This window comes from Octopus sinensis, linkage group LG3, assembly GCF_006345805.1.
Source record: "Octopus sinensis linkage group LG3, ASM634580v1, whole genome shotgun sequence".
Lineage (NCBI taxonomy): Eukaryota > Metazoa > Mollusca > Cephalopoda > Octopoda > Octopodidae > Octopus > Octopus sinensis.
Genome location: NC_042999.1, coordinates 158898784 through 158912988, shown reverse-complemented (window position 1 = coordinate 158912988; position 14205 = coordinate 158898784). Strand labels below are relative to the sequence as shown.

Below are 14205 nucleotides of genomic sequence, written 5' to 3'. Positions count from 1 at the left end.
TCGACCCAAGAAAAGGATGGAAGGCCAAGTCGACCTCGGCGGAATTTGAACTCAAAACGTAAAGACAGACGAAATACCGCTAAGCATTTCATCTGGTGTGCTAATATTTCTGCCATCTCGCCGCCTTGTTGTATTTCTTTTCTTTTTTTTGCCAACTAGACACACGCACTATATATTCGTTCTTCACTCGTTTATTATAATTCGTATTTCAATTCGTTTCCATTGTTCGGAAATCTCTCGTCACACATCTGTGACCTCTTCAGTGACACTCACCTTCCTCGTGTATACTCTTGCTCCACTTAGTCCATTTTGTCCGTCGTTGATGTGCATCCTTATCTGTGCATGCGCCTATGTCTGTATATGTGTGTTTGGTGTGTGTGTGTGCGTTTGTGTGCATATGTGTGATTATCAGTGTGTTTTGTGTGTGTGTGTGTGTGTGTGTCTGTGTGTGTGTGTGTGTGCATGTGGTGATGGTGGGGGTGTTATTGTTCCATTCGTGTTTTCTGTTGAAGCTCGGTCTCTCTTATTACATGTCTGGTCTCTGTAATCTAAGTGTAGTTTTAGTTCAATGCGTTAATAACACCTTAACTTCTATGTTATTAACCGAGCCTCTATGTTCTGCTTGAGCATGCTGGTAGAGCACTGACGAGCCTTTTTTTCTCTTTGAGCCCTCACCAGTGGTCGCCTGTTCGCTCTCCTACACAAAACAACACGAGGACTACACACGACACATAGGGGAAAGAACACAGGTACAAACAATGTAATACATACACAAGAGACAAATATGCACATACTTATGAAAAATATATGAAACAAAAAATTATACTATATAAAGGGCGCGGGTACCAAAAACATAGTAAGCAAACCTATATAGACATACAAACAAACACACATCAACTTCAGAAACTACAACAGCATGAACAACACCAACAACGGCAACAACAACAGCAATAACCACTATAACAATGCCATCAAACATACAAACACAGAAAGACACAAGAACAATATCAAAAGCAAGGATCAAGAGCAGCAGCAGTAGCAGCAAAAGGAGCGAAAACATAGGTGAGGAGAGAGTCAAAGTACCACTAAGGACGACAACGATAACAACAATATAAAGGGTACGGATATAAGCAGTCTAGTGAGTAAGCCCATATATATATATAGACATATATATATAGGCGCTGGAGTGGCTGTGTGGTAAGTAGCTTGCTAACCAACCACATGGTTCCGGGTTCAGTCCCACTGGGTAGCATCTTGGGCAAGTGTCTTCTGCTATAGCCCCGGGCCGACCAATGCCTTGTGGGTGGATTCGGTAGACGGAAACTGAAAGAAGCCTGTCGTATATATGTATATGTTTGTGTGTCTGTGTTTGTCCCCCCTAGCATTGCTTGACAACCGATACTGGTGTGTTTACGTCCCCGTTACTTAGCGGTTCGGCAAAAGAGACCGATAGAATAAGTACTGGGCTTACAAAGAATAAGTCCCGGGGTCGATTTGCTCGACTAAAGGCGGTGCACCAGCATGGCCGCAGTCAAATGACTGAAAAAAGTAAAAGAGTAAAAGAGTATGTAAGCACACATGCGAAACACATAGACGCGCGTACGCACACGCAAGCACATGCACAGACACAAACACAGACACACAAATCACACACACACAAACGAAGAGACACACATGCGCACACATATATACACAGATACAAATGAAAACGCATGCGCAGATAAGGATAGACTAAGCGGAGCAGGAGCATACACGAGAACGGAAAGTGTCGCTGAAGATGTCACAGATGTGTGACGAAAGATTTGCGTACATCAGTTAGTGCGTGTGTTTATTTGGCAAAAAAAGAGAAGGAATGGCTATCCTGGAATATAACATTATATATATATATATATATATATAATTAATCAATATAGGGTGGCAAGGAAAATTTTGTAGAATTTTATTGCCACCAGCGGCTCAGTGGGAAAAAATTTAAATAGTCATGGACCATTTTTAAGTTCAACATTAACAATTAAGGAACGGCCATAATAGGCCATTCACCCACTAGAAATAACAGCCAAAGCTTCTACCGCAAATAAAGATTAATTCCGTAAACAGGAGAAAATTAAAAAAACATTTACCCTGTAATTTCTTGTACGGTATACCGTTTCATCCGCTGTTTAATGGTAAACTAACCTGATTAAATTAAATCAAGCCAATCCTCCATAAGCCCTCGGATTCTTCAGCAAGAAATAGCTCAAGTCGGGACAGATATATACACGAGGCATACCCAATCTTGCCAAGTCAATATCTGACCTAAAATTTTCAAATCGTCGCACTCGCGCCAAGTTTATCGGCAGCAAATAGATATCAGCCGTCGATTCCATTACGGAATTAACCAAAAAATTCATGATTAATCAATATAGGGTGGCAAGGAAAATTTTGTAGAATTTTATTGCCACCAGCGGCTCAGTGGGAAAAAATTTAAATAGTCATGGACCATTTTTAAGTTCAACATTAACAATTAAGGAACGGCCATAATAGGCCATTCACCCACTAGAAATAACAGCCAAAGCTTCTACCGCAAATAAAGATTAATTCCGTAAACAGGAGAAAATTAAAAAAACATTTACCCTGTAATTTCTTGTACGGTATACCGTTTCATCCGCTGTTTAATGGTAAACTAACCTGATTAAATTAAATCAAGCCAATCCTCCATAAGCCCTCGGATTCTTCAGCAAGAAATAGCTCAAGTCGGGACAGATATATACACGAGGCATACCCAATCTTGCCAAGTCAATATCTGACCTAAAATTTTCAAATCGTCGCACTCGCGCCAAGTTTATCGGCAGCAAATAGATATCAGCCGTCGATTCCATTACGGAATTAACAAAAAATTCATATTAATCAATATAGGGTGGCAAGGAAAATTTTGTAGAATTTTATTGCCACCAGCGGCTCAGTGGGAAAAAATTTAAATAATCATGGACCACTTTTAAGTTCAACATTAACAATTAAGGAACGGCCATAATAGGCCATTCACCCACTAGAAATAACAGCCAAAGCTTCTACCGCAAATAAAGATTAATTCCGTAACAGGAGAAAATTAAAAAAACATTTACCCTGTAATTTCTTGTACGGTATACCGTTTCATCCGCTGTTTAATGGTAAACTAACCTGATTAAATTAAATCAAGCCAATCCTCCATAAGCCCTCGGATCTTCAGCAAGAAATAGCTCAAGTCGGGACAGATATATACACGAGGCATACCCAATCTTGCCAAGTCAATATCTGACCTAAAATTTTCAAATCGTCGCACTCGCGCCAAATTTATCGGCAGCAAATAGATATCAGCCGTCGATTCCATTACGGAATTAACCAAAAAATTCATAATTAATCAATATAGGGTGGCAAGGAAAATTTTGTAGAATTTTATTGCCACCAGCGGCTCAGTGGGAAAAAATTTAAATAGTCATGGACCATTTTTAAGTTCAACATAACAATTAAGGAACGGCCATAATAGGCCATTCACCCACTAGAAATAACAGCCAAAGCTTCTACCGCAAATAAAGATTAATTCCGTAAACAGGAGAAAATTAAAAAAACATTTACCCTGTAATTTCTTGTACGGTATACCGTTTCATCCGCTGTTTAATGGTAAACTAACCTGATTAAATTAAATCAAGCCAATCCTCCATAAGCCCTCGGATTCTTCAGCAAGAAATAGCTCAAGTCGGGACAGATATATACACGAGGCATACCCAATCTTGCCAAGTCAATATCTGACCTAAAATTTTCAAATCGTCGCACCTATATTGCGCCCTATATTGATTAATTATGAATTTTTTGGTTAATTCCGTAATGGAATCGACGGCTGATATCTATTTGCTGCCGATAAATTTGGCGCGAGTGCGACGATTTGAAAATTTTAGGTCAGATATTGACTTGGCAAGATTGGGTATGCCTCGTGTATATATCTGTCCCGACTTGAGCTATTTCTTGCTGAAGAATCCGAGGGCTTATGGAGGATTGGCTTGATTTAATTTAATCAGGTTAGTTTACCATTAAACAGCGGATGAAACGGTATACCGTACAAGAAATTACAGGGTAAATGTTTTTTTAATTTTCTCCTGTTTACGGAATTAATCTTTATTTGCGGTAGAAGCTTTGGCTGTTATTTCTAGTGGGTGAATGGCCTATTATGGCCGTTCCTTAATTGTTAATGTTGAACTTAAAAATGGTCCATGACTATTTAAATTTTTTCCCACTGAGCCGCTGGTGGCAATAAAATTCTACAAAATTTTCCTTGCCACCCTATATTGATTAATTATGAATTTTTTGGTTAATTCCGTAATGGAATCGACGGCTGATATCTATTTGCTGCCGATAAATTTGGCGCGAGTGCGACGATTTGAAAAATTTTAGGTCAGATATTGACTTGGCAAGATTGGGTATGCCTCGTGTATATATCTGTCCCGACTTGAGCTATTTCTTGCTGAAGAATCCGAGGGCTTATGGAGGATTGGCTTGATTTAATTTAATCAGGTTAGTTTACCATTAAACAGCGGATGAAACGGTATACCGTACAAGAAATTACAGGGTAAATGTTTTTTTAATTTTCTCCTGTTTACGGAATTAATCTTTATTGCGGTAGAGTAGAAGCTTTGGCTGTTATTTCTAGTGGGTGAATGGCCTATTATGGCCGTTCCTTAATTGTTAATGTTGAACTTAAAAATGGTCCATGACTATTTAAATTTTTTCCCACTGAGCCGCTGGTGGCAATAAAATTCTACAAAATTTTCCTTGCCACCCTATATTGATTAATTATGAATTTTTTGGTTAATTCCGTAATGGAATCGACGGCTGATATCTATTTGCTGCCGATAAATTTGGCGCGAGTGCGACGATTTGAAAATTTTAGGTCAGATATTGACTTGGCAAGATTGGGTATGCCTCGTGTATATATCTGTCCCGACTTGAGCTATTTCTTGCTGAAGAATCCGAGGGCTTATGGAGGATTGGCTTGATTTAATTTAATCAGGTTAGTTTACCATTAAACAGCGGATGAAACGGTATACCGTACAAGAAATTACAGGGTAAATGTTTTTTTTAATTTTCTCCTGTTTACGGAATTAATCTTTATTGCGGTAGAAGCTTTGGCTGTTATTTCTAGTGGGTGATGCTGTGATGGCCTATTATGGCGTTCCTTAATTGTTAATATATATATATATATATATATTCTCTTTTACTCTTTTACTCTTTTACTCTTTTCCTTGTTTCAGTCATTTGACTGCGGCCATGCTGGAGCACCGCCTTTAATCGAGAAAATCGACCCCAGGACTTATTCTTTGTAAGCCCAGTACTTATTCTATCGGTCTCTTTTGCCGGACCGCTAAGTGAAGGGGACGTAAACACACCAGCATCGGTTGTCAAGCAATGCTAGAGGGACAAACACAGACACACGAACATATACACACACATACATATATATATATACATATATACGACAGGCTTCTTTCAGTTTCCGTCTACCAAATCCACTCACAAGACATTGGTCGGCCCTGGGCTATAGCAGAAGACACTTGCCCAAGATGACACGCAGTGGGACTGATACCGGAACCATGTGGTTGGTTAGCAAGCTACTTACCACACAGCCACTCCTGCGCCTTCTCTCTCTCTCTCTCTCTCTCTCTCTCTATATATATATATATAATATATATATATATATATATATAGAGAGAGAGAGAGAGAGAGAGAGAGGGAGAGAGAGAAATAATTGAGAATCGGTTCAATTAGGTATTTAAGTTCAGGCACCAAGTCTGTCCGGTAAGGTGAGTAGAAAGCAAATAAGTAACAAGGATGTCAAGGCATTAGTGCATTAATACCTTGTTATCCTTGTTACTTATTTCCTTTATATATACATTATCGACTGCTATTTCCAGTAAACATTGGTGCATTGTTGTACCACTATTCTTTCTCTCTCTCTCTCTCTCTCTCTCTCTCTCTCTCTCTCTCTCTCTATATATATATATATATACACACAGACGTACATACATATGGCAGTAAAAGGAGACTTACGGTGCCGTTCAGATTGTTTGGCGCCATTTATTCACCTACGTTTTTGTCTAATACCAGCCTCAACTGAAATTGTTTTTCATCTTTCTGGATTTCGGAAAATAAATGGTTCTCCACTATTTTGATTCATACAATATAATCGACTGCCGCCTAACCTTCACAGCTTGAGTATAAATAACTCTCATCACAAAGATACGAAAACATCGTCTCCCTATAAATTTAACCGTTGATTATAAATTAAAAGCAGTATTATACGTGTGTGTGTGTGTGTGTGTGTGTGAGTGTGTGTGTGTATAAATAGAAAGATATGTATTTATGTATGTATGTATGTATATATGTGGGTTATGTATTTGTGTGTTATGTATATGTGTGTGTTGTATATTCTTGTATAATTATGCATACACTTTAACATTTGTTACCTTAACTGAAATATGTTGTGAAGTATGAGAATCTGAATCTAAGAGTTGATTGAAAGAGCAACTGAAGTTTGATTAGAAATTCTGAATTCTGAATAAATATCGGACAACGGAACTGCCTCTGCTTTAGTTCATTACATTTTAATACATTCTGAGACATTTCGAGTGGTGTAAAGATAAAGATATAATCGAAAGATATAAAAGTCTTGGTCTGTATCGCTGAAAGAGTGAAATAGAAATCGGGACAGAAAGAGTCAGAGATTGATTATGATAAGGAAACTCTAGCTGAAATAATGGTACAAGTGTAATAATGAAAACGAAAATGTGAGAGTTATCGTATACATTTGACTGATTATATGTGTTTGCGTATGTGAGGTAGAGGCAGAAAATTTATATAGGAATAATAGAGGGATAAAGAATAATAGTGTAAAAGAGAGAGAACGATCTAAAAAACAGTGAGAATATTTTAGAGAAAATGGAAAAGCAAATATAACTGGGCGACTAGAAATACCAGGTTCAAATTTTGGCAGAAGGCCAGCAATTCCTAGGTTCGGGCTATTATTCACTTCATATTAATTATATCGACCTCGAAAGACTGAAAAGGCAAAGTCAACCTCGGCCTTAAAGCCCTCATTGTTAAACCCCTCCCTCTCCTTGAACTCACTCTCATATCTCCTTTCATCCTTTCCAACCTCAACACTACCAAAACCTACACCGAGCCTCTTACTTCCTCCCTCAATACTGCTTGCTCTCCACATTCCATCTCTGAAAAATTCCATCTCCGCAACATGATATGAAGTGTAACATTTTTTCTGCATTTACGATGGAGGCTCGATTTATCTAATATTCATTTGCATCCAGTGTAGCCTGCTTGTTATAGTGAACTACATCTACCAACATTATAATGGATCTCCGAGCCCTCAGAAACGGCTGTCGGACTTTCAACGTCTTCCATATTCCCCTGTAATTTCCTCTATCGTTTGTACTGTGTGTAAGTTTGATCTATCAATATAAATATCTATATATTTATACTCAAATATTCATCGCCTGAAGGTATTCAGTCTTTGCTTTCTTTCTGTTTGCATGTATGTATGTATGTATATATATACATACATATATATACATATATATATATATATATATATATATATATATATATATTATATATATATATATATATATATAATATATATATATATATATATATATATTATATATATATATATATATTATATATATATATAGGTGGGGTTAAGTTAGAGGTTGTAACAACTGTCTAAGTGATAAGTAGTATACTATGAATCCACTGGTGTGTCACCTATATTTAATCATGAATATAAATAATAGGTAATGACAAAAGTAAATTGGAGTTGATCATTATCCAAACGCGAATGGAAAATGGCGATACAATTAATTAATAACAACTGATTTCCATTAATTATCATTTATTAATTAGTTACAAAAAGAGGGATGCTCAACTTATCGCTGTTTCTGTTGTCGTGGTTCTTTGCACTAGTGACCATGCTGATGGTAATGATATTTATCTTTGTAGGTAGTTAGTTATAACAAATTGAATCGCGAAACATCATCAGAACGGATTCTATTTTTCCGCTCTGATGATGTTTCGTGATTCAATTTGTTATAACTAACTCCCTACAATGATAGCCATCATTACCATCATTGTGGTCGCTAGACAACTGAGACAGTTGTAAGTTGAGATCCTGACATTTCGTAACTAATTAATAAATGATAATTGATGGAAATCAACTAGTATCAATTAATTGTATATTCGTGGCTGTGTGGTAAGTAGCTTGCTAACCAACCACATGGTTCCGGGTTCAGTCCCACTGCGTGGCATCTTGGGCAATTGTCTTCTGCTATAGCCCCGGGCCGACCAATGCCTTGTGAGTGGATTTGATAGACGGAAACTGAAAGAAGCCTGTCGTATATATGTATATATATGTGTGTGTTTGTGTGTCTGTGTTTGTGCCCCTAGCATTGCTTGACAACCGATACTGGTGTGTTTACGTCCCCGTTATTTAGCGGTTCGGCAAAAGGGACCGATAGAATAAGTACTAGGCTTACAAAGAATAAGTCCCGGGGTCGAGTTGCTCGACTAAAGGTGGTGCTCCAGCATGGCCGCAGTCAAACGACTGAAACACGTAAAAGAGTAAAGAGTATATATATACAGCGAGAGAAAGAGAGAGATAAATAAAAACCCACATGCATATAGCCTCACATCACACGCATATACACATAAGCATATACATGTGTATATCTATATGTATATATATGTATATATCTATATGTATATATATATATATTATATATATATATATATATACATACATACATGCATACATACATACATACATACATACATACATACATACATACATACATACATACATACTTACATACATACATACACACACACATACAGACATATATATTTGAGAAAATGTAATTTTACATATATATAAGATGTATGGCCTGTAAGTGGACATCCATTATGCTAGAAGAAATATCCGCCATGGTCTTACCACTAAGAAAGGAATGTTCTCAAGAAAATCTAGCAAACGCCAGAACGTAAGCGAGCAAGAGAAATGAAAAGATACAAAATATACAAATTAATCACAAATCAGATTTCGTTGTTATCGCTTAAGTAATCATTTACGTAATTGTCTGCCACTCATCAGTGTGATCGTCTTTGCAAATCTAATTTTCAGAACTATACACGAAACGTCCGCATGAGATTGAATATGTAAATAGTTCTACCTATTACAATTGGGGACACCTTTCAAAAGTTTTCGTTTTGGCGCGCCAAACTACCGGAAATAATTCTGCAGGAAATAATTCTCTGCAGTGAATTTTGCCGGTTAGGAAACATAGCTATTTAAATTTGAATTTAAAATAATAAGGGTGAGAAATTGAATATTAATTTGATTAATATCAATTTAAAATCAGTGATCTAGCATATTGAAAAAACTGAAGTTTCAGAAAAAAATAATATTACACATATATAAGAGGGATGACCTCTAAGTAGACATCCATTATGATGTTTGCTAAATTTTCTTGGGAGCATTCCTTTCTTAGTGGCAAGACCATAGCGGACCTTCTTCTAGCATAATGTATGTATGTATGTATGTATGTATGTATGTATGTATGTATGTATGTATGTATGTATGTATGTACGTATGTATGTAATGTAATGTATGTATGTATGCATGTATTGTTGTTGTTGTTATTATTATTATTATTATCATTATTATTATTATTATTATCATTATTATTATTATTATTATTATTATTATTATTATTATTATTATTATTATTATTATTATTCAGTAGTTTTATTTTTATAGCGTGCTTTCACTTCACTACCGAGCGCAGCTCTGTGTGCCTTGGGTATGTGCTGTGATTTGTTGTGATGCTCTGATGGTTATTGTATGGAAAGTGTCCTGCGTATGATGTGTGCAGTGCCTAGTAGTGCAATTTTCTGTATGTTATATGTGTTTGTAAGTCCTGGTGTTTTTGTTATATATTTGTCTGAATATTTTTTTATCATGCCTAATGCACCTACTATGATAGGAATTGTTTCTGTTTTCAGATTCCACATTCTAGTTACCTCTATTCCAGGTATTTGTATTTTGAGAGTTTCTCCATTTCTTTCAGAGACACGTTGTCATCTGCCGGTATTGATACATCATTAGAAGCATTTTATATTATTATTATTATTATCATTATCATTATTATTATTATTATTATTATTATTATTATTATTATTATTATTATCATTATCATATTATTATTATTATTATATTATTATTATTATTATTATTATCATTATCATTATTATTATTATTATTATTATTATTATTATTATCATTATCATTATTATTATTATTATTATTATTATTATTATTATTATTATTATTATCATTATCATTATATTATTATTATTATTATTATTATTATATCATTATCATTATTATTATTTTATTATTATTATTATTATTATTATTTTATTATTATTATTATCATTATCATTATCATTATTATTATTATTCAGTGAGAGAGCAGTTCATGCCATCAAAGTGACACTGGGGTAAAATATACGAAGCCCAATATACCCATCATGACTACCCGTCTGATAAAGGTACACCAGGCACATGCATCACAACCATATGTGCGCGACATGGTGATCTCATATCAAGATAAACAACACATGACCTTGCAGGTGGGGCCCAGTTAGAATTTTCTTCAGGTTGAGTAGCCATCCTGCTCAAACGGTCCCTGAATAAGGGTTGCTTTAGGATGTTGAACGAAACACCTATGTTCCAGAGGTGAACCATTCAAACTCCAAAGAATCCCTCTCAACACATGGCCATGATGCTCCCCCACTACTTCTGCTCGTGATCAGAGATGCACATATCGTCAGCCACTAAGGGACATGCTCAACTGGTTAAGGTCAAACAACTGACAAGCAAACCTGTGGTATTGAGCAGAATATTTGCTGTAGCCCATCTTTTATACCAAGACAAGACAATGTACATGATAACACTTCCAGTCAGTTAAGATCAGAAGCCATGAGAGCCACTGCCTGGTACTGCATCAGGGCATTTTATTATTATTATTATTATATTATTATTATTATTATTATTATTATTATTATTATCATTATCATTATTATTATTATTATTATTATTATCATTATCATTATTATATTATTATTATTTTATTATTATTATTATTATCATTATATTATTATTATTATTATTATTATTATCATTATCATTATTATTATTATTATTATTATTATCATTATCATTATTATTATATTATTATTATTATTATTATTATCATTATCATTATTATTATTATTATTATTATTATTATTATTATTATTATTATTATCATTATCATTTATTATTATTATTTTATTATTATTATCATTATCATTACTATTATTATTATTATTATTATTATCATATTATTATTATTATTATTATTATTATTATTATTATTATTATTATTATTATTAATATTATATACATATGAGTGTGTGTGTGTGTTTATCTGTCAGCCTGAATTCTGAATATGCTTGTATGTTTGCGTTTGTGGTTAAGTATTTGTAAACTTAAATATATATCATGAATGTGGAGTAAATAAACAGAAAGTGATGAATAATGTAACTGAGAAAATTTAGTGTGTATGTGTGCACATTGTATGACATACTGGTAGTGCATGTGTACTTAAGTAATGTGTGAATAGAGATTAATTAGAATCTAAAAATACTTAAACTAAATAGCTGATAATTTCTGAGAATATCAACAAAATAGCAATTGAATATTTCCAAAATGCCAAGACATAAGTAATTTTAATTAGAAATTCCGATAATAGAAACATACCATCATTTTCTGTGAGCTGAAAAAAAATTCTACAGGACTGAATTATACTTAAATTGACTGATTTCTTAAGTTTGTCTTCATGAAATTAAACAAAGAAAAAGTGAAACCATAATAGAATGTTTCCCATCAAAGTACACAGCACAAAGCTAACTGTTGACTAAAATATCAGTCATCGTTACTTTTTCTGACTGCAACATAATAGCACAAATGAGTGGACCTTTAAAATCAGTGATGTTTCACTGAAGCGCTGATATATACTGATCAAAGAAATGTCAATGCTATTCGGAAAATATTCATGAAGTATATAAATAAAGTGATATAATTTCCAGTGGATGACACACAAGAAACTAATTAGAGTAAAAGATAAAACGACTATAACAAGCAATCAGAAGAAAACACTGATATTATTTTCTTAGAAATATTTAGTTATCTAGATTCTCTACAACAAGCAATCAGAACAAGCAATCAAAAGAAAACGCTGACATTATTTTCTGGCAAATATTTAGGTATATAGATTCTCTAGTATAACATCAATTTCACTGACAAATATCACCGATTTGACTCTACTCCCAGTTGAAGATTCTTCATGAGATCGCAAATTTAAAAAATGTTACATTTGGTATATTCTTGCTTCCATTTAATTCATAGTGCATAGCTCATTCCTGTTAATAATTTTCCTTTTGCAGAAGATATAAACTTATTATATATAATGGCGGTTATCTATCAATATCGATTTACCTTTTTCAAATATGTGATGAGTGAGTATCCTGCCATTAGTGAGATTGAACTAGTAATATGATTGCAGAACGTATGCCATTGCTTCCTTATCATAGGTTACATCTATATTCTTTTTGACGTCATTTCACTTATTCACATTCCCTCCCCTTGGCCCACGCAGTAATTTTCTTTATGAAATATTGCTACCACAGTTTTCTTTACGGAAGAAAAAAAGCTTACTTCTAATGGAAATTTATGTAAAAATCAGCAAAATATTTCTGTCAGTTTCCAGTCGGACATTACACTACACAGGATTACTGATATGAAATCTGACACTTTGCACTGTGTTATATGTCACGTATCATATCAATGCTAAATACTCCATTTCTTATCACAAATGATTTCCGACATCGTTTATAGGCAAAATCGAAACTTTGTATATGACAATTTACTATATGTAAAATGTTAAACTACGTACGAAAAATAGTTGTCACTATGAATAACTTGAAGATGCAAACAATGAGAAGAGCTTACCCTGTGATAAGCCAATAATACAGTTTATTTGCATTAAAATATGTAACGCTTTTATAATATTTATTGTATTTCATATTATTAGGCCAGATGATGATGTGCTGATTGACGACCGTAAAATCCTTGAAATGAATAGAATTTTGCATTTTAATTGGAATAAGAAAATGAAAATCTAGTGGAAATTGTTAGCATTTCTTAAAGATGAAACACTATTTTTAGAATTTAAAAATTAATTTCACAGAAAATTCAATTATCATGCTTAGGATGAGAAAGTATTCTTTGTTGACCATTAGGATGACAGCTAATGACATATTTCCTATAAACATGAACGTTTGTTAAGTTATCTTCCAATTTTGAGAGTCCCTTCCAATTGTTAGAAGTTGCCATGTTTTCACCAACTAATCAAAATATTCAGTTTGCGGGGAATGTTTAGCGAATGTCTTCAATATAATTTCTGTGGAGTATCTAAATTCATAACATTAATCCACTTATTTTAATTTCTCAAACCATTTGTCTCTGATTGTGCGGATGCTACTGACAGTCAAAATTATACACCAGTCATTTTCCAATCCTTGTAACTATTTCTTTCATTGCTCAAAAGACTGTGAAGACATTGCTTCGCAGATGAAGTTCGGTGACAGTATCTATAACCTTGCTTGCTAACAAGCATCCAATTTTACGAAAAGTCAATGCTTTCTAAATTCATATCTTAATTACATGAAATTTCCTTCTGTTTGAGAGTCGTTAATAACTGCCACACAGTTTTTGGCTTCCGACGCCAAATGTTACTTAATTTAAATTCAGAACATCGCTAAGTATCTTAACGATTTAAATTCATGATATTGACGCCACATTTTGTAATTTAACACATTCTAAAAAACCCTGGCTCAAAAGGTTTGGTCAAATACAAGAAATCAATGGCATCAGTGTTTTCTTGAGCATACACTGAATGCTTAACAGATGAAAACTGTTTTACTTGATAATATGCTTTGAATAAGTTGATAGCTTTTCATTTCACCGCTTAATAAAGTAAAATAGATTTAATAACTGTAATACCTAATTAACCAGTTTTCTTT

The 14205-nt window shown here is 34.0% G+C and overlaps 1 protein-coding gene across 4 annotated transcripts in view; it reads right to left on the bottom strand.

Annotated features, from left to right (window-relative positions):
- Positions 1 to 14205, bottom strand: part of LOC115209684 (neurotensin receptor type 1-like) — a 125207-nt gene that overhangs the window by 12166 nt on the left and 98836 nt on the right. Inside the window, exon 1 of one of the 4 annotated variants that reach the window (XM_036501538.1) lies at positions 11645 to 11655. The exons of the other annotated variants lie outside the window; for them this stretch is intronic. The gene's annotated coding sequence lies outside the window, so the exon portion shown is untranslated. Of the gene's footprint in view, positions 1 to 11644; positions 11656 to 14205 lie in introns of those variants that run through there. 4 annotated transcript variants of the gene reach the window in all.